At 37.6% G+C, this 21,674-nt stretch overlaps 1 protein-coding gene across 1 annotated transcript in view; it reads left to right on the top strand.

Moving 5' to 3' along the window:
- The first annotated feature begins 2,616 nt into the window (after positions 1-2,616).
- ZNF366 (zinc finger protein 366) overlaps positions 2,617-21,674 on the top strand; it is a 120,422-nt gene continuing 101,364 nt past the window's right edge. Inside the window, exon 1 of the mRNA XM_056824736.1 lies at positions 2,617-2,897. The gene's annotated coding sequence lies outside the window, so the exon portion shown is untranslated. The remainder of the gene's footprint in view (positions 2,898-21,674) is intronic.

The raw sequence follows: 21,674 nt of genomic DNA, 5'->3' as shown, positions 1-21,674 counted from the left end.
CTTTGAGGTCCTGCTTGGACATAATAACTACATGGGGGTCAGTTTTGCTATTGTCCTTTCCAATTCCATTATTGTGGTCATTGTGTATATTCTTTCTCTAGGTTCTGCTCACTTTGTTTTACATCATTTCATATAATAATGTCTTCCCATACCCCTCATTTTTTATGGTATAATAATAATTCTAGGACATTTACATACCACAATCCTGAGTCATTCACCAATCAACGAGCTTCTATTTTGTTTCCAGTTCTTTGTCTCTAGGACAAAATATACTACTTTAAATGTTTTAGTGTACATGAGACTTTTCTTTCCTGGTACATGTCTAGTAGGGGGATATCCTTGGGAGGAATTTCTGGGTCCAAAAGATGGGCCTTTTTTATCACCTTCTTAGCATAATTCCAAAATGGTTTCCAGAACTGTTGGACCAATTCACAGGTTTATCAACAATACTAGTATCCTAGGCTTTCCATAACCCCTCCATTGTTGATGGTTCCTTCCCAACCCTTTTTTTTTCTCACTATCTTTGCCAATGGGTAAGTTATCAAGTGAAATGTCTGTTTTCAAAGAAAATTGTATCCTTATTGATCCTTAGGAAGCTCATTTGATTTTATTCAGTTTAGAAATTTTGCCACTCAGAAGTTCTAGAAGGACAAGGTCAGTGTCTTAGCCAAATTTTGTATCTTACTCATTGCCCAGTATAGTTTCCAAAGATAGTCATAATTTCCAGAGTTAACTAATGCTAAGAAGCCTAAAGAGTATGAGGAATGGGGCGGGGTGGGGTGGGGGTGGGGGAGCTAAGTGGCTCAATGAGTTCAAAATGGGCCTCAGACACTTCCTAGCTGTGTGACCCCACGACTTAGCCCTTACTGCTTTGGAACTGATATTTAGTATCAATTCTAAGACAGAAGGTAAATGCTAAAAAAAAAAAGAATGTGAAGAATGATATATGTAAAAATTAGTCAGATATGGTGATATCCAATTATTGGATCCCAATTCATTTAGGGGTGAAGGAAAACTAATTTGACAATGTATTGCCAAGCCAAAAACAGATCAGTATATTGGATAAACCAAATGGCCACAAGCATCAGTCCCAAATGTCTTAATCAAGAGAATACTAAGGACCAAGGTCTGCCTGCAAAACTCAACCAAAGTGCTAAGCAAGTCTTCCTTCCTTCCTTCCTTCCTTCCTTCCTTCCTTCCTTCCTTCCTTCCTTCCTTCCTTCCTTCCTTCCTTCCTTCCTTCCTTCCTTCCTTCCTTCCTTCCTTCCTTCCTTCTTCCTTTCTTCTTTCTTCTTTCTTCTTTCTTTCTTTCTTTCTTTCTTTCTTTCTTTCTTTCTTTCTTTCTTTCTTTCTTTCTTTCTTTCTTTCTTTCTTTCTTTCTTTCTTTCTTTCTTTCTTTCTTTCTTTCTTTCTTTCTTTCTTCTTCCTTCTTTCTTCCTTTCTTCTTCCTTTCTTTCTTCCTTTCTTTCTTTCCTTCTTTCCTTCTTCTTTCTTTCTTTCTTTCTTTCTTTCTTTCTTTCTTTCTTTCTTTCTTTCTTTCTTTCTTTCTTTCTTTCTTTCTTTCTTTCTTTCTTTCTTTCTTTCTTTCTTTCTTTCTTTCTTTCTTCTTCTTTCCTTCTTCTTCCTTCTTTCTTCCTTCCTTCCTTCCTTCTTCCTTTCTTTCTTTCTTTCTTTCTTTCTTTCTTTCTTTCTTTCTTTCTTTCTTTCTTTCTTTCTTTCTTTCTTCTTTCTTTCTTTCTTTCTTTCTTTCTTTCTTCTTCTTCCTTCTTTCCTTCCTTCTTTCCTTCCTTCTTTCTTCTTCTTTCTTTCTTTCTTTCTTTCTTTCTTTCTTTCTTTCTTTCTTTCTTTCTTTCTTTCTTTCTTTCTTTCTTTCTTTCTTTCTTTCTTTCTTTCTTTCTTTCTTCTTTCTTTCTTTCTTTCTTTCTTTCTTTCTTTCTTCTTTCTTCTTTCTTCTTTCTTTCTTTCTTTCCTTCTTCTTCTTTCTTTCTTCCTTCTTTCTTTCTTTCTTTCTTTCTTTCTTTCTTTCTTTCTTTCTTTCTTTCTTTCTTCTTTCTTTCTTTCTTTCTTTCTTTCTTTCTTTCTTTCTCTTTCTTTTCTTTCTTTCTTTCTTTCTTTCTTTCTTTCTTTCTTTCTTTCTTTCTTTCTTTTCTTCTTTCTTTCTTTCTTTCTTCTTTCTTTCCTTCTTCTTCCTTTCCTTCTTCTTCCTTTCCAATCTAAAGTTCCTGAATTGCCCCGACTGGACGCTTCCATATCTCAATGACTGCCATCTCTCCAGAGCAGGACTGACAAAACTTTCCCTTGCTCAGAGTCAGGATGAAGTGATTTGTTCCCTCTGGCTGGGTCGGTTCTGCAAATCAGATAGCAGCCAGTCGAGTGAACTCAGAAGTTGGGCCCTTTTGGAGCTCCATTTGTTTGGACAGCACAACACATTGGACAATCAACCCCTCCAGGCAGGAGCCTGGTGCTCCCAGCCCACTGGAGGTATTCCTTTTTTGGATTTTCTTTTCTTTTTTTCTCCAAGCTCCCCCCCCCCGCCCCCCCCCTCCCCAGTGTTTAAGAGAAAACGAGATGTCTATCTTCTGTTTCCTTATTTTTTTTCAGGAAAGCAAAGGGTTGTTGACTTCCTCCCTCTCCCCTCCCTTCCTTCCTTCTTCCCGAAGGTACTCATCTGAGAAAAAGAGAACGAAGTAATTGTTCCTGTTCTCTTTCTTAAGTCATTTGAAACACTGTCCCCGCTCCTTCTTTAAGTTCACTGCAATCAGAGAGAGAGAGAGAGAGAGAGAGAGAGAGAGAGAGAGAGAGAGAGAGAGAGAGAGAGAGAGAGAGGAGGGAGTGTATGAGAGCCAGAGAGCAGGTAAAGGAACTTGGTGCTGCAGCTATTCAGACCTCAGGAGCTGGTAAGTTACCCATCAAATCATTGCTGCTTCTTTTTCAATGCAACTAACACAGATTCTCTGCTAGGCATCTTTAGATGAAGATGTCTCACTGGCCACATCCTTGACTCAGAGACTGAAGAATGGTTGACCCAGAACTGGAAATTCGATTTTTTTAAAAGGGAATACTGATGTTTAGCATCCAAGATCTGGCAAGGATGAAAAGAGTAATGCGTTGGGGATAAGGAGGTGCATTCTGTGGTCAGGCTGATTGGGGCAGAGATAATGTGACTAGATGAGCCCTGAGTCACTAAACTGTTACTTCTCCTGCTGGAAGGGTTATTGTCTTTCCCTCTTCTGGCTTCAGTCAACTTGGTTGTTGGGGTACATCTGCCAAGGGTTGCCATTTGCCATAGGGATTTTGTATAGAAATAGCAATGCCTTCCTCCTTCTCTCTATTCCCCAGCAGACATTCTCCAAATAGGCATTGTCATATATGAGATTCATTAAACTAAAAGAAAGAGAAGAGAGTTGTATGATGTTGGGGGGGTTGTGTTTGAGGCATGGGTGTAGATTGACCGTGAACCTGTGGCCCATATATATTGTGGACCCACCAGAAGGCATAACCTCTAAGGTGCTCAACTTCCAGTTGAGAACATCAACCTGAGATTGGTTTGGAGGTTAAGGACTGATCTTATATTACAATAATTCCATCCTAGACTTTACTGCAAGCTCATTTTAATACTTTCACTGAGCTAAACAGCTAGCTGCTTTCTAAACACCAAGAAGAATGTCACCCATTAGCCAAGCAAAACCAGCTGGTAGATATTTGGATCAGCCATTACAAGGAGTCAAACTTGAAATTCATGAGCCAGAATACTGTAAGAGCCTATCATGACATGCTGAGAGGGAATCTAGGACCAAATAGGTAATTTAGGTCACCTAAAAGGACCATATGCATTTGAGAAACTTATAATACAATACAGGGAAAGAGATGCTAAGCAAGGGATATTACGTATTTCTTTTCTATCTAGTTTTTGATGAAATTTGCCGACTAAAATTGCTTTGCGGGTAGGATGAGACTCAGAACAGCCAGCCTTTTAACGATAAGGATAAGGACCTAGTCTTATATCAGAAACTTGGTCATTATCTTCATAAATGATGATAAAATATAGTCGTGGTGGGTTATTGAGAGACTTCTATTTGAAAAGGACATCTGTGCTTTTTCTTTTCTTTCTCTTTTTCTCTGTAGACTTTCCTTGGTAACTCTATAAAACAGAGTAACTTATGAGATACAGGAATGAAAGTTTATTTTGTAGCAACTTGTTAATGTACTCCAATATATCCTTTTCTGTATTTAAAACTATGACTTTGGTGGTGTTGCGATTAACTTAATAATCAATAGCTGTGACATATAAAAAGTCCCTTCTTTCCCCCCAACCCCAAATTGATCTTAAGGTGGAAAGGGATCATAGATTGATAGTCTAGCCAACTGGGCAACTGTGAATTTATCAGCAATCATGACCTCCAGGAGGGAATTTTGACCTGCACTCTCATTTGATTTGGGTCTTTTGGTTTCATTTTTGTTTGATTCTATACACCGGATTGAAAACAACATCAGAAAACTCCCTTGGCTTTTGGTTGTTGAAATACAAAATCAAAATGTTGAAAAATAGAAATATAACTATGTGTTTTCTGATGGAATGAAAAGAAAAAGCTGATGTTTATGATTTGGAGAGTAGCCTCCAGAACACGTAGAGAGGGAGAGCACCTGAATGGCCCCAGAGCAAGATGAACCCAATTTATAATCCTGCCATTTGTTCCTGTTTGTGTCTAGGGATTTGTATACTAGCCTTCTTTTATTTTCTTTAAAAAGGTCGCAACTTCAATATATCCATTTAAAGGAAAAAAAGAGAGTCACATGAAAATATCTATTGGTTACTTGAATAACATATAAGGAAACCATGGCCCTTATCTAGTTTGCTTTGTTCTACTGCCTTCTAACCCATAATAGTCTAGAGACACTGTGCCCTGTCAAATAAGTACATTTCACCAAGAAGATTTGGACATTTCCAATATGTGGTTCTGTGGTGTATACCAATTCTTTTATGTCATCAAGGAGAATTCTTACATGGAATCTCCTACTATACCAAAATTATGGCTTTAATTCATCTTTGCTGTGTGTGGGTATGTTACAAATAGATAGATCAAAATATCCAGTTGGTAGCCTTGCATGCATAAAAAATACATTTTTCCGGGTACACACTTGGCAATTCTTTAATACTGCTTCATCTATTTAATACTTACCTAGCCCTTTCCTTTCTTGAAATACACATTAATTCAATTTAAAAAATGTTAAAGTTAATTTTATTTCCATGTTCTGCTTTTTCTCCCTCCCACTTCCACTGCACCTCATTGAGAAAGCAAGAAAAATAAAACTCCTATTGTAAATATGTGGAGTCAAGCAAAATAAATTCCTATACTAGCCATGTCCAAAAATATATTCCTTAGTCAGCAACTCTGAGGCCATCATTTGTCTATCGGGAGGTAGTTAGGCTGTTTCATCATGAGTCCTCTGGAATCGTGGTTGGTTATTCATTGTGTTGATCAGAATTCCTAAGTCTTACAAAGTTGTTTGTCTTTACAACATTTTAACAAACATTAAGATCTCCTTTCTGGAAAGCAAAGAGGCCAACTTGTAAAGTGATAAGAGTATTGGACTTGAGATCAGGTAGCTCTCATTTACTGGTTTAGATAAATCTCTAAGATTTATTTGCTATTTATTGATGAGCTATTGGAATCCTTAAACCAAGGAAATCACTGATGTACAAAAATCTGTACCTTTAATAGTTTTCCTAACCGTGGGTACCTAAATCTTCATCAGTATGACACTCTACCTCTGTCTGAGCTTAAATTATTTCTTGTAGCTTTGTGGATGAATACACATTGAGCATAGATTTTCTGTATTCAGAACTCCTGTGAAATAATCACAGATGGGCCTTAAAATATTGATGATTAGCTCTCAGCATTGCAGAAAAGCTAAATCTTTCTTCTCCAGAATAAATTTACTAACGGTGCCCAGTGGAGATCAATGGTGGAGAAACAGTGGCTTGGAGATGAATCTTTCAAGTTACAGAATGTGAAAAGACAGTGCTCAGGTCTATTTTTAGATTTCTATTGTCCCCTTCCCCCACTTCCCCATCCTCCCCAGTCCTGTGTCTATGGCGACCTTTCCCCTGTCTACAGAGAGCTGGATTCAGTTTTTTTTAGAGTCCACCAGCTCTCCTCTATGATTTAGCCAGAGAAGATGATTTGTCAATAACCTGAACATTCTTCCTCCTCCACACCACCTCACTACTGAACCTCTCCCCTCTCCTCCAGAATAGATCAAAATAACATTCTTCTGGGCAACTTAACAAAAAAAAAATTCAGTTCAGGAGTAAAAATCAGATCTCTCTTGTTTCTACTTTTGTGGGGAGGGTCAAGAGAGTATGTCCAACTTTTTTTCCCCTATACTTGAAACTATTGAAACACATATATTGATTTTCTTGTCTGGTTTAATTGCTATTCTAATTTATTAGAATTAGTCCATTTCTGATTTAATTTTCCAGAAAACCTTTGCTAGAATAACAGAAACTGGATCCTTCTGATGACTTGTCTGGACATATCTCTATCAGGATGAAACAATGCTGGGTTATGTTATACAAAAGGGCATGAAGTGCCTTCCAAGGCAACCTGATCTGGTAGAAAGAATAAAGTGCAGTCAGGAGCCAAAGTGCCTTTTCTAGATCAATAGCTAATTGATTGCATGACCTTGGATAAACAGATACTGGATAATATTAGGGATGTTTTAGAGGAGATTTCTCTTTCAGGTAAGGGTTTGGATAGATGGCTGCTAAGGTCCTCTTATCTCTGAGATTTCCCAATGCAATGAAGTCACTTAGTTCCTTTCATCTTCACAGACTCTAGTTATAAAAATGATGGGTTTGGACTAGAAGCTCTTAAAGTAGATCCATATTATGGCCAAAGGACTTTAAAAGAATGCTTGTCCTTTGATCCAGCAATGCCACTACTGGGTTTGTATCCCAAAGAGATTTAAAAAATGGGAAAGGTTCTATTTGTACAAAAATATTTATAGCTGCGCTGTTTGTGGTGGTAAAAATTTGGAAAATGAGGAGATGTCCCTCAATTGTGGTATACGTTGGTGATGGAATACTATTGTACTACAAGGAAAGATGAACTATTTGATTTCTATATGAACTGGAAAGACCTCCATGAATTGATGCAGAGTGAAATGTATACATAAAGTGAAATATTGTGGGATGATCAAATATAATGGATTTTGCTTCTAATAGCAATGAAACGATCAAGAACAAACCCCTGGAGCTTATGAGAAAGAACACTATCCACATCAAGAGAAAGAACTGTGCCAGTAGAAATCCAGAAGAAAACATATGATTTCTTACTTGTTTATATGGGTATATGATTAGGGATTTGGGTTTTAGAAGGTTATTATAAAAATGAATAATTTGGAAATAGGATTTGAGGGATAATATATATATATATATATATATATATATATATATATATATATATATATATAAAACCCAGGGTAATTGCTTGTCAACTCCAGGCTCTAGGAGGGAAGAGGGTAGGAAGACAACAAGAATCATGTAACCATGGGAAAATAATTTTTTTTAATTAAAATACATTTGTAATGAGCAGTTTTGACTTCTGAGGCAAGCAACACAAAAACTGCTTGGGTCAAGCTACGATGTCCTCAAATCAATTTTAAAGACAAATTTAATTAGGGATCTAGCCATATATCTTCCCTACTTGGTAAACTCTAGTAGCTCCCTATTACCTCCAGGTTCAAATATAAAATCTATTTAAAGCCCTTCCCAACCAACCTCCTTCCCATTTTTCCTTTATTTCTACACAGATCCCCTCCACAGACTTCATGACCCATCCCCACTGATCCACTTGCTAAGCTCACACATGACACACACTCCATAACATTATCTTATACACCCATTCATCTCCCAACTACATGTCTCAAAATTTCCCAGTTTCCCTGGCCTCTTTCACGACCATCCTTTCTGGAGTAGCCCTTTCCCTGTCCCCTCACAAGTGACTTCTTTCTACATTGCCTGTATCTTGTTTCACATCCTTTTCTGCACATTGTCTCCCTCATTAAAATATGAATTCCTTCAGAGCAAGATTAGTATTTTTGGTGTCTTTTTCTTTCTTTCTTTTTGCATTTCTTTGAATCCAAGATACGTAACCCAATTCTTGGAACAGAGTAAATGCTTAACAAAAGTATATGACAACTAGCTGACCCAAGGTGAGGTTGAGAGGACTGAGCTATAACCCTGTAATGGAGAGACCCAGCAAGGGAACCCAAGAGGGCTGTATTGGGGAAGAAAGCAGGGTGGGGAAGGACTGGGGAGGAGGTTGTCTTGGGTGGAAACAATTATCTAGCTAAGCTTCCCACTTTAAAACCTTTTTCTGATTAAGTAGGTATTGGGCTCAGTTGTTTATCCTTGTAGAAGAGGGTAAGTGCTCTTAGAACCCTATCCATTTCAGCTCCCTGTGTGACCCCACCCTAGAAATGACTGCATCTGAGGTCTCTTCTCTTTCGAATTTTCTATGATTTTCAAGGGTTCTTTTTCCCTCCCGTTTCTTTGGTATTGCTTTAGAAAACCCAATGCATAGAATTCTAGCTATTTTATTTCATTTCATTTATTTATTTTTAAAGCCTTACCTTCCATCTCGGAGTCAATACTGTGTATTGGCTCCAAGGCAGAAGAGTGGTAAGGACTAGGCAATGGGGGTCAAGTGACTTGCCCAGGGTCACCCTTCTGGGAAGTGTCTGAGGCCAGATTTGAACCTAGGACCTCCTGTCTCTCAAACCACTGAGCCACCCAGCTGCCCCCCCAGCTCTTTTATAATGTAAAATAACTTTGAATATAGATATCCCTCTAGAGAAACAGACTTAGAAATGGAATCCAAATTACGTTTCAAACATTCAAAACTCTTCTAATGTGTCATGTGGATTTATTACTTATATTCATACAATTAAGTTTGCAATTACAGAGACAAATTTTTCTTTTTGATTCTTTAAGCCATTAGAAGTTTCAAGTGAGAAAGTTTTTTCTTTGTTTTTGTTTTTGTTTTTTTCCTCCTGCATGTTGCATGAAATTATATGAGCTGAAGATACTGACGTTTAAATTTTGTCCTCATGGGGTGTGAGGGGGCTGAAGTAGACCTACAGTAACTCTTTTTTAATGGCTTTTGAGGAGTTAGCTTTCCTGGAAAATCTGAAATTGCTTCTCTGAGAAGAACAGTACTGAGCTCATTTTAGTAATCTTGACTACAACACCCATTGCCCTATTGGGTATTATACTTCCTTACTTCCTTTTCTTCGTTTCCTCCTATCAGTAGCCAATCACAACCCAATCCCACTCTTAACTGCCATAGGACTTTTGACTTGCTCCATCTCTATACTGGGCTGGTTCACCCCTCCTTAGGCAGCCTAGTGGTTCCCCATTCCCAGGAGTTGGGGGACTCACAAATACCAGATGGGATTTAGCCTATCTGCAGCTCAGAACTTCAGAACTCCAGCAGTCCATCAACCCCAACCTCCCTTGTAGTAGGGATACAGACACTTACCATCATGCCCTTCATACTATAAATTTTATAGGTATGTCTAGTAGATTATATGCATATATATGTATACATGTATAAATATATATGCATATATATATATTTTGGAGATGGGAAGAGGGTCTAGGCCTATGATTTAATTGGCTCAGAAATCTCCTGCCTAGGTAGAAAATCTTTTCATCCACAGATGAACATGGATAATTTCTCTGTAACATAGTCCCTTTCTTCCATTATCTATTTATTCATTTAATATACATATATATTTACATTTTTGAGTTCCAAATTCTTGGAAGGCACTTTCTTTACTTGGTCAGGACAAGTAGCGATTTAGAATCACATATATAGAACATCATGATTCCCATTTTAAAATTGGAGAAACTGAGGCTAAAAGTAGTGATGTTCCCAAGGTCAGACAACTAAGAAGTGCCTGAGTCAGGAGTATCACCCAACTCTTCTGATGTCAGTCCAATGTTTTTGTTTGTTTGTTTTACTTTTATTATCATATAAGATATACTTCATTGTTGTAAGAGCATACTCATACATAACCAAAACCCCAAAATAAAACCATAATCACATTGATGTGAAAGATCCACATCCATCTGACTTTGATCCACATCCATCTGACTCTAACAGTTCTTTCTCTGGAGATGGATAGCATTGGCTCTCATAAATCTTTCAGGATTGTCCCAGATCTTTTCATTCCTGAGAGTAGCCAAGTTTTCATAGTTGATCATCATACAATATCACTGTTTCTGTGTACAATGTTCACCTAGTTCTGCTTATTTCACTCTGCATCAGTTCCTGCAGATCTTTCCAGCTTTTTCTGAAATCATCTTGCTTATCATTTCTTATAGCACAATAGTATTCCATCACCAACTGGTACAACAGTAAAATATTGCAGCACCTGGCAAAATAGTGGATCTTAAAAAATGCTTGTTACACACACACACACACACACACACACACACACACACACACACAATTTGTTCAATCATTTCCCAATTGATCAACATCCCCCCCTTCAATTTCCATTTCTTTGTCACCAGAAAAAGAGCAGTCATAAATATTTTTGAACAAGTAGTTCCTTTCCCTTTTTTTTAATTATCTCTTTAGGATACAGACCTAGTTACTGGTATGACCAGATCAAAGGATATGCACAGTTTTATAGCCCTTTGACCATAGTGCCAAATTGCCTTCTGGAATGGTTCTATCAGTTCACAATTCCATGAAAAATGCATTAGTGTACCAATTTTGCCACATCCCCTCCAACATTTGTCATGTTTCTTTAGTCATATTAGCTAATCTGAAAGGTGTGAGATTGTACCTCAGTGTTGTTTTAATTTGCATTTTTCTAATCCACGAGGGATTTAGAAGTACCTTTAAGTGAAAGGTATCAACCATAAATAGGCATTTATTAAATACCTATTATGTGCCAGATACTGTACCAGGTCATGGTAATACACAAAAGAAAATGGAAAATATACAAGTTGTCCTCAATAAGTTGAATTTTTATAAAAGCTTCCAGGTCAGTTCAATAAAGAAAACATAATGACATGCTTGCTATGTGTAATCCACTTTTCTTTATTAAATTAGACAAATGAGACACTTAGAAATAATCCTGAATGAGCAAGGAATGGGCTGTTTTGGAAAATTCAAAGCACTAAATGTCAGTGGTAAATAATATAGCTGAGTTGAATTAAAAAACAAAACAAAACAAAACAAAACAAAACAAAAAGCAAACAGCGATGCAAAATAGTTGCTATTTGGTAAAGCAAAGCAACACTGGGACAGCCAGGTGCCATTCCTGGAGTCAGGAAGGGCTAAATTCAAATCCAGTCTCAGACATTTACTAGCTGTGTTAACCTGGACAAGTTGCTTAATCTTGTTTGCTTCAGTTTCCTCATCTGTTAAATGAGCTGGAGAAAGAAATGGCAAAGCACTGCAGTATCTCTGCCCCAAAACAACCCCAAATGAGGTCACAAAGAGTCATATATGACTAAAATGACTGAACACCAACAAGGAGCTGGAGGTTTCTAATTAACAGAGGCTGAGGGGATTTTCCCTTAGTCCTTTCTCTCCACTCATTCACAATTTAGGGGAGGTCTTTTCCCTCATGTCAGTTACCATAGACATCCAAAGACAACTCCATCCTCCCAGTACCCCAAAATATCTGAGTCTTATAGTCCCTCTATAAGCCCAGGCCATCATGTGTTGGTTTGGTTTTTCTGTAGCTACTTCAGCTTGCTCTTTAAGCTGGAAGCTTTTCATCCTTAATCCTTTTTAAAAATCAAATATCTCATACTCTATGATAAATAGAAATATAGAATTAAGAAAAATGAAGGAACCTTATATGTGAGTTACATCCTCAATATTTTTTGCAGAGGAAGACTCTGTGGCCCTTAAACATGAAATGATTTACCCAAATCTACTTAAGTAGAGCCAGGATCTGAACCCAGGTAGTCTGACTCCAAACTGAGTACTTATTCTGATGCATACATTATGTCTAACTTTGACCCTGGCAAGGACAAAGGAATTGCTTATTTTATCTTCAGGAAGCACCACATGGGCTGTCTCAGTTTTGTGTAGCCTTGAATGGTGTTATCCCAAAAGCTTTCCTCTGCCCATCATCATGAAAAGACCTCTTAGAAATTTTTCTTTCTTCCTTTTTTCCTTCCCTCCTTTCCTCCTTCCTTCCTTCCTTCCTTCCTTCCTTCCTTCCTTCCTTCCTTCCTTCCTTCCTTCCTTCCTTCCTTCCTTCCTTCCTTCCTTCCTTCCTTCCTTCTTCCTTCCTTCCTTCCTTCCTTCCTTCCTTCCTTCCTTCCTTCCTTCCTTCCTTCCTTCCTTCCTTCCTTCCTTCCTTTCTTTCTTTCTTTCTTTCTTTCTTTCTTTCTTTCTTTCTTTCTTTCTTATGAATGAATGACTGTAGGCTTTCCTTTCTCACATGAACACAAGACAAAGCTAACTTCCTTTAACCAAGATCCTGTCTACTTTCTCACATTTCCTCAGGGATAAAGAAAAGAAAATCTCCCATGACACTGCCAGTACATATACTCCAGCTTTTGAAATTTGTTTAGGGGCAAAAGACTCCTAAAGATCTTTATGGTTTACTTCATTGGCATCAAGGTATATGGAACTCTATTCTAGTCAGCGTAAAATCGAGGAAGATTTGGTTTCACATCAATGCCTCTGACTCACACTGGCTATATGACCCTGGGCAAGGTATTTGTGCTCAAGACAACTCTAATATTATAAGTACAGAGAAATTAATGAGTGGCATTGATAGAGTTTTCTCACCTGGGAGTCCCCTGTACAAATGAAATCATAGGTGCAGTTCTTTTCCCCATTCCCCATGATAATCTTTGAACCATGGGCTTATTGCTCAATCTAAAATTCATGAACACATTACGGTCAAAGATGAGAAGAAAATGAAGGGAGGTCAAGACAAAAGGAAGGGAAACATCAGGATAGACTTGAGAAACTAGATACACAGCTTCTAAGTCTTTCCTGAATTTCAGTCCCACACCATTTGTGGGATGTCACTTCTTGACTGTCCTATAAGAATTTCAATATTAATATTTCAAAAAAGGAACTCATTTTCTTTTAAAAGATATAATATTTATTTCCCCTCAATTATGCATATTATTTTAAACTTTGTTTTCCAAAATTTTGAGTTCCAAATTCTCTCCCTCTTTCCCTGAGAGAGCAAACAACCTGGTCTAAATTTATTTATATATATTATATATATACATATATATATATATGGTGCAAAACACATCTCCACATTGGTCATGCTGTGGAAGAAGACATACAAAGCAAGAACAAAAAAAGTGGGAAAAAAGTGAAAAAGGTATGCTTTGATCTGTATTCAGACTCCAACGGTTCTTTCTCTGGAGATGGATCAAATTTTTCATCATGAATTATTTGGAATTGTCTTGGATCATTGCATTGTTGATAACAGCTAAGCCATTATTATTTGATCATTGTATAATACTGCTATTACTGGTATACAATGTTCTCCTGGTCCTGCTCACATCACTCTGCATTAGTTCATATAGATCTTTCCAAGATTTTCTGAAATCTTCCTGCCTGCCATTTCTTATAGCACAATCATTTTTCATTATAATACCACAACTTGTTCAGCCATTCCCCATATGATGTATATACCCTCAATTTCCAATTCTTTGCCACTACAAAAAGGGAACTTATTATCTTTGCCCCTAAGTCTGATCCACCTCTGAACTTTCTTTGTCCAGGGCAACACCATCCTTCCAGGCATCCAGATTCTTCCTCAACTCTCCCTTCTCTTTCTCCACCATATTCAATCAATTGCCAAGTCTTATTGATTACACCTGCACAATATCTCTGGTATCTGCAATTCTCTGCACCCACAATGTTACCATCATAATTCATGCCTTCATCAGTTTTCACTGGGATTATCACAATAACCTTGGTCTCCCAGCTTCTAATCTCTATTCTTTCCAGTCCTGGTCCAAAAGAATCTTCCTAAACACAAATCTTATCATATTTTTTCCCCAATCAAGAATTTTTAGTGATCCTTAATTGTCTTTAGAATAAAATATAAACTCCAGCTTAGCATGTAAAGCTGGCCCAAATGGATTTCAATCTACCTTTACAGAGTCACTTCACACTACTCCCTTTTGGGCATTCTACATTGCAACCACATTGGCCTAACTGACCTTCCCTCACATTATGGTGCTCCATTTCAACTCAAGTCAACAAACATTTATGAAATGTTTACTATATTCCAGTCACTGAGCTAAGCACTGAGGGTGCAAAGAAAGTACTTTAAGAGCTGACAGGAGCTGACAGTCTAATTGGTGAGATAACATGCCATCAAATATTTACAAACAAGATATATGTAAGAGAAATTGAAGGTCATCTCAGAGAGGAGATGCCAAGACTAATGAGGACCAAAAAAAGGCTTTTTGCTGAAGTTTGGACTTGAGGGAACACTTGAAGTAAACCAGATAGTAAATATGAGGCCGGAGGAGTTTCAGGCAAGGGGAAAACCAGTGAAAATGCTTAGAGTTGGGAGATAGTGTCATATATGGGTAACCACGAGGAAGCCAGTATCATTGGATATATGTGGAAGAAAGACTGGAAATGTTGGAAGTGGGGCAGGTTATGAAGGGCTCCAAAAGACAGCTGATTTTTATATTTGATCCTAGAGGTAATAAGGAGCTACTAGAGTTTATTAAATAAGAGAAGGGATATGACCAGACCTGCATTTTAGGAAGATTTGTTTGACAGCTGAGTGGAGAATAGACTAGAGTGAGGTGAGAAGAATTAGAAAGACCAACCAGCAGGATATTGTGAGTCTAGGCATGAAGTGATGATGACTTGTGCTACAGTAATGGCAGTGTCAAAGGACAGACATAAGTATATATTAGACATGTTTTACGTTAGAATTGATAAGGCTTGAAAACTCGTATTTGTATTTGAAAGAAGAGAGAGAGGAGTTGAGGATTACTCCTAGAGTGTGTGCTTGGGTGAGCAGGAAGATGGTGGTATCCTTGAAAATGATAGGGAAGTTAGGAAGAGTTGAGGGGATGGGGAGAGGAGAACAAACTCCTTTATGGACATAGAATCCAAGATGTTTCAAAAACATCAATTCAAAATAGTTACTAGGTAGATGGAGACTAGAGACTGGAAGTCAAGAGAGATCGAAGGCTCAAATAAACCTGAGATTCATTTGCAGAGAGATAATAAATTCATGTGCCCTGAGGAGATCACCAAGTGAGGCAGTCAAGACAGAGAAGAGAAAAAGGTCCAGGACAGGTCCTGAGGGACACCTATAGTTAGTGAGAACAACCTGGAAGAAGATACAGTAAAGACTGAGGAGGAACAATTAGATGAGTAGGAGAACTAGAACAAGAGAGTGGCACCCCCCCAAAAAAAAAAACCAAACCCAACCTAGAGAGAAGTGAGAGAAAGGGGTGATTCAGAGTGGTAAAGATTGAAAAGAGGTCAAGAAAAATGAGGATTGAGAAAAGGTCTTCTCAATTCCTTTGTGTAGACATTCCCCATCTTTGGAATGCAGGTTTCCTTACCTCTGCCTCTTAGAATACTAACCTTGCTTCAAGACTTGATTCAGGTAGAACTTTTCCTTGGAAAGCCATTACTGACCCCTATGATTATTGATACTATCACTTTTCAAATTATCCTGCATTTCCTTAACTGTTTATATCTTATATCAACCCTCACCTTCCATTCCCAGAAAATTGTAAGTTCCTTAAAGTATCCTTGGACTGTTATTAGCATAGTAGACACTTAATAAATGCCTATGGAATTGAATTCAGAAGGGGCAATCTTCACAATTAGATCATGTCTCTGATCCAAAATTTCAAGTCAACAAGCCACTAGATGGTTCAGTGGATAGAACGCTGGTCTTGGAATCAAGAAGCCTTCTCTTCTTGAGTTCAAATCTGGCCTCAGAAACTTACTAGCTGTGTTTTCCTGGGCAAGTCACTTTACCCTGTTGGCCTCAGTTCCTTATCTGCAGAATGAGGTAGAGAAGGAGATGGTAAACCACTCTAGTAGCTTTACCAAGGAAACCACAAATGGGGTCATGATAAAGAGTTGGGCATGGCTGAAACAACTGAACAACAACATGTGTCAAGGAATGTGTTAAATGCTAGGGATTCAAGGTTAGACAAATAAAACAATTCTTTTTCTCAAGCAGTTCAAAGGACCTTTTAGTGAGATGGACAAAGAAATAGGATCTGAGGCTACTATGCCTGGCTGGCTGCTATGATTGTCAGGGGTATAGGAAGAAGAAAGAAAACCATCTAGTCTTAATTGTTAACATCTTGATATTTCCCTTAGCTGTCTTATAAAGTTGCTGTTCAATAACACATTGGCTTCTGGAGTCAGGATTTCAGGGGAAAGAGAGATCTTTTCTCTCTTTTTAGAAAGAGAGTTTTTAGAAATTCAGTAATTCTACCTAGCTACCACTTTCCTGTTGCTCGGTCCATTTTTACAGTGTTCCCCCATTTCCTTCCATTGGAATACTTATTCAACAAACAATAATAAAAACAGAAATTTTGAGTTGTCTCCATCTAAGCTGACATGTCCCCTAGCTTTTAGATGAGCATATTTTCAAAGATTCAGAGAAAGTAGAGTCTTATGGATTAAAATTGTATAGGAGAATGAAAATCAGGAGAGATCATTGATGATAAAAGAATGAGAATGAGATTTATCAAGACATGCAAAAGTTGGAAACAAGGGTATGTGATGGAAGGTGAATGAAAAAAGAATGATGTGATCCTTTAGGAATAGTCAGGAGTCTTGAAGCTCAGAATGAGTTGAAGTTAGAAAGGAAAGCTGAAGGCAACAAAAATATTTGAGATTTTAGCTATATTAGAGGAAAGAAGGGGATGAATAAGGGTTGGGGCCACTGACTAGAATAGATAGTATAATGATAACAGATTATGGATTATGGAGAGAAAGCAGAACTGCCCAAATTTCATTTTGCTTTTATTTTCTCTGCCAAGGTGAATAGTCTTTACAATGGAAAGGGCAAAACAGAGTAGTAAAGGAATATATAAGAAAGCACTTAGCTGTCTTTGATGAATTCAAGTCACCAAGCCTAGATAAATGGCATCCCAGTTTATTGAAAGAACTGGCACATAAAATGGCTAAAATCTTAGTGTGCTCTTTGAAAGGCCCTGGAGAACTAGAGACAAGTTGCAGGTCTGTAGAAGGGCAAATGTTGACACCATTTAAAAAAAAGAGAGAGATTTGTTGTTGAGTCATTTCTTTCTTTTTTTAACTCTTGCATTGTCTTAGTATCAATTCTAAGACAGAAGAGCAGCAAAGGCTAGGCAATCAGGGTTAAGTGACTTGCCCAGCATCACACAGATAGTGAATGGATGAGGCTGGATATGAACTCAGATCTTCCTGACTCCAAGAGTGGCATTCTATCCATTGCACCATCTAACTGCCCCCAAAATGAGATAACAGCAATCATTAAACTCTAGGCCAGAGAGCTTCATTTGAATTCATTCTAAATGAATTATTAAAAGAATGAATAGTAAGCACCTTGAAAGGAAAGCAATGATCATAAAGAGTCAGTATGTGTTCATCGAAATTAACAAGTTGTGACAAACTAAGCTCATTACCTTAATTGACTGTATTACAGTAGTTTGTTGTGTAGTTTGCAAAAAAAAAAAAAAGGAGAATTTGGTCTGTTCCTTCTCTCTCCCCATATACCTTCTCTCTCTGTCTCTCTCTGTGTCTCTTTTTCTCTTTCTCTCTGTCTCTCCCTCTTCTCTGTCTCTCCTGTCTCTCTTTCTCTTCCTCCCTCTCCCTCTCTCTCTCTGTCTCTGTCTCTGTCTCTGTCTCTGTCTCTCTGTCTTTCTCCCTTCACCCCCCACCCCCACTAGTTTTTAGCAATGCACTTGAAAAACTCTTATGCTTTACAAATAAGACAGGGAGTTGTACTTTAGACAGTGGTACAGTTTGGCTGATTTGGAAACAGTTGAAAAGCTGGACCCAATGAGTAGTCTTGAATGGTTTGATGTAATCTCAGACAGGAGTCTGTGATGGAGGGCTATAAGGATCTGTGCTTGGTCCCATACTCTTTAAAACCAATATTGACTTGGATAAAAGTGCAGAAAGCATGTTTACTCAATTTGTAAAGGACAGAAAGCTGAGGAAAAGGAAGAGCTAATAAGCTACATGAAAGAATCATGATCCAAGGGCAGTTAGGTGGCTCAGTAGATAGAGAGTTGGGCCTTGAGACAGGAGGTTCTGGATCCAAATGTGACCTCAGACACTTACTAGCTGTGTGACCCTGGGCAAGTCACTTAATCCTGTTTGCCTCAGTTTCCTCATCTGTCAAGTGAGCTAGACAAGGAAATGGCAAACGATTCTAGTATCTTTGCCAAGAAAACCCCAAATGGGATCAGGAAGAGTGGGATACAACTGTAAATGACTCAACAATAACAAGATAGATTTGAGAATCATTAGTTTAGAGATGGTAATTTAAAAAATGGAAGCCTAAGAGATTACTAGGTGAAGTGGCATAGGATGTCCTTTGGACTCCATTCCAATTCTGAGTCTATGATTATGATTCCATGATTCTGATCACCAGAAAGTCCTGAAAATCATGGGGTATCAGGATTTGTGCATACCAACATAAGCACAGTTCCTGGCTTCTAGGCACTTGACTTCTAAAGAAATCTAGACAGCATTGGATGGCCCTTCACTATCTAGTTAGTGCATGCTTCCAGACTCACTGCTCATCATTCCTTCATGTATCCTACATTCCAGCCAATTCAGCCTCAGGGGATCATTCATTTCCTGCCTTACTCTCTGCATAGATTCTCTTTCTTATCTGGAATTCTATCTTCCTCACCTCAGCCTCAGAGAATCTCTAGATTCCTTTAGTTCTAGAGGCCTCTCTAGATTTCTACAGGTCCCAGTGATCCTCTCCAAATCATTTTTCTTTAATTATGTGTTTCTAACTTTACTTACATGTACATATGTTGTTTCCCCCAATAAAATGAGAGCTTTTTGAGAATAAAGGGCTATTTTGTTTCTGTCTCTGTAATCCCAGAGCCTGGCACATGGAAGGTATTAAAAACAAGCTTTTTTGGATGAATGATTAGACAGCCAGGTCTGCTAACTAAGATCTATAATTTCTGCACCATAAAAGCCTTTAAGAGATGGGCAAAGGAAGAATCTTCCTGAAGATGATTATATTGGTTTAGTTTAGATCTCAGAACCATAAAATCATACATTTAGAGCTGAAAAAACCATTGGATATTCTAATGTCCTCATTTTTATAGATGAGGAAAGTGGGTAAATGAGACTTTCCCAAAGCCACATGGGCAATGAGCATTAGAGATGGCCTCTGGAGAAGGAGAAAGGCTTCCAGAGACATGAACAATAAGAAGCTGAGATTTTCTTTTAGCTTTCTTCCAAGGCTGCCTCACAAACCTCTGGACATCTACAGTGTCTCTGGCACTCAAAATACCGGGTCCCTTGAACACTCAGAATATCTCATCTCCCCTCACCAACACCTCCCATAGAGCAGAAGGTTGTTGAGCTGTTGCTCTTATCTTTTGCAGCCTTGCCTCAAGGTTAAACCTGGAATTTAGAAGAAGGGGAAAACCCAACACAGATTCTGTTTTTTTGTTTTTGTTTTTAAGAGAGAAAAAGGCTCCGCGTTAACAATACTTCACTCTGAAGTGTGAAATCCCACTTGGTATGTGCTCCCAGCCTACACATGCCCAGGCTCAACCAGCCATTTAAAGTTGCTTCCTGTCAGCTCCTTTGGATGCCCTCTGGACCATGCAGGCAGTAAAGGGGAAGGGGCTGCCATATCTCTTACGTTTAAAATGTACTGATTGAAAGGGCATTGAATTATAAACAAGTTGCTTTCCAAGGACGGAGCACCAGCCACAATGTCATGAGTTTCTTTGCCCTCCAAATCAGAGAAATTCAATTCCTTGTTTTACTTAATAAAGTTCTGCCCCTTTGTTTTTGTGAAGTCTTTCTCAGCTCATCTCTCCATCTCTCCTTCCTCTGAATTACTTATGTTACCAAAAGGGAAGAACAGCTAATTCCTGCATTGCTTCCATTTGGCTTTGGATATCTTTACTCCAGAGACTTTCCTTCCTAAATATAATTTTTTAATCTGGTGGAAAAATACGCTTTTAACATATACATATAATATACACACAAATAGACTACTTTTTTTTTTTAAATAACCCTTACCTTCTATCTTAGTATCAATTCTAAGAAGAGTTACACAACCTAGGTAATTGGGGTTAAATGCCTAGTCCTGAGTCAAACAGTTGGGGAGTGTCTGAGGACAGATTTGAACGGAGGACTTCCTGCCCCCAGGCTTGGCACTCTATCTACTGTGCTAACGAGACTAACTACATTTTTTAAGTTGATGGGAAAATATGCTTGTAAAATATACATATATACACATACAAACTACATTTTAAAAATTGATGTGAAAATGTATGTATTTTGTATATATGTTAGATATTTATTCATATACTACAAATATATTTCTAATATTTATATATAAATGTATTTTTAAGCTGACAAGAAAATACACTTATATTTTATTCATATTTAAGCAGATAGGAAAATGTGCTTCTATTATATATATAAATACAGATTCTATCTATAATATATGAAATATTATATATAATATAATATGCTATATAATATATTATGTCATTAAATATATAATATAAAAATTATAGTCAGGAAAGTATGCTTGTGATATATATATGTATAAAACATATGTAATTACAGTATATCTATATAGCATATATCCTAACTACATTTTTTAAGCTGATGGGCAAATACACTTGTATATTTACATATATGTATGTATATATCAAACAAGCAGACTTACGTATAGTATATAAAATGCAAGCAAGTTTGCCCATCAGCTTACAAAATTGTCATTAGGAAGATAGATCTCCCAAGTTAAGAAATTGTTGTCCAAAGCAATGCAGAGATTAGCTACTCTTCCCTTCTAGTGTGTAAGTAATTTAGAGGACGGAAAGGTGGAAAGACTGGGAAAGAAAGGCTTTATAGAAACATAGGAACAGCACTTTAATTATGCATTATTATTCTTTAATTATTAATTAAGTATTAATCTCTCTCCCTCCCACAAAGCTTTAGCAGGGACAAACCTATGAGAAGACAGCTCAGTGAAAATCCAGACTGCAGACCACCAACAAAGAGGACAAGCAGATAATTGGGCACTGACTGTAAATGATTTTGAGAATAAAAACAAAGGAGAAAGAGCCAGTTATAGAGAGTATTTTGTTCAAGACCAGGCCATCTTGGATCTCTTAGATTTTCTCCATTTCTCATAGTCTGTTGCTGACTTGGAGTTACCAAATCCTACAGTTAAAAGCCAAGGCATCCAGGTGTCATTTCTCATAGTGACAACTATTTCCTCAGTGGCAGCATCTTCAGCATGTTTGTAATAATAGCTAACAGTTAACATATTATTTTATGGTTTAAAAAGGACTTTATAAAAAAGAAAAGAAATAACTCTGCATATAATATCTAATTTGATGCTCACAACAACCCTGCTGTTATTTACCTCTATTTTACAGATGAGGAAACTGAGGCACA

Source organism: Monodelphis domestica, chromosome 3 (assembly GCF_027887165.1).
Source record: "Monodelphis domestica isolate mMonDom1 chromosome 3, mMonDom1.pri, whole genome shotgun sequence".
NCBI lineage: Eukaryota > Metazoa > Chordata > Mammalia > Didelphimorphia > Didelphidae > Monodelphis > Monodelphis domestica.
Note: the sequence above shows the minus strand (reverse complement) of the source record. Positions and strands in the feature narration are given on the sequence as shown.